Source organism: Meleagris gallopavo, unplaced genomic scaffold, assembly GCF_000146605.3.
Source record: "Meleagris gallopavo isolate NT-WF06-2002-E0010 breed Aviagen turkey brand Nicholas breeding stock unplaced genomic scaffold, Turkey_5.1 ChrUn_random_7180001879934, whole genome shotgun sequence".
Classification (NCBI taxonomy): domain Eukaryota; kingdom Metazoa; phylum Chordata; class Aves; order Galliformes; family Phasianidae; genus Meleagris; species Meleagris gallopavo.
In genome coordinates, this window is record NW_011144226.1 from 105,600 (window position 1) to 106,075 (window position 476).

Here is a 476-nt window from a genome sequence, read left to right on the forward strand (position 1 = left end):
GGGGTTCCGGTCGGGGGGGGGGAGCTCAGAACCCCCAAATCTCCGCTCCCTGGGCGCAGTGGTGGCACTTTGTGACCGTGGCCGTTCAGCTGCCGCTCGGCCGTGATGGAGGCACGGATCTTCTGGCGTTTCGTCGGCTCCATGATGTGTTTGGCCGCCGCCTGCGCCGTGTTGGTGGTTTGGAGGCAGCGGGCGTTGGATCGGAGGGCGCTGGAAAAGGTGCGCAAACAAATTGAATCCATCTGAAGGCACCAGGGCGACAGGCGGCGCTGGCACGGAGCCTCCCTGCGTGTCACCCGCGGGACACGGAGCTGCCACCCGTGGGACACCGGGTCCAATCGTCACCTTGTGCACGCGGTGACCCACCCAGCGGTGTCACCCCACGGACAGCCGTGGTTCCGTGGCTGCCGTCCTGCTGTCACCCCACGGACAAACGCTGTTCCCTGCGGTGCTGTGGGCGCTGCTCCACGCCGAGG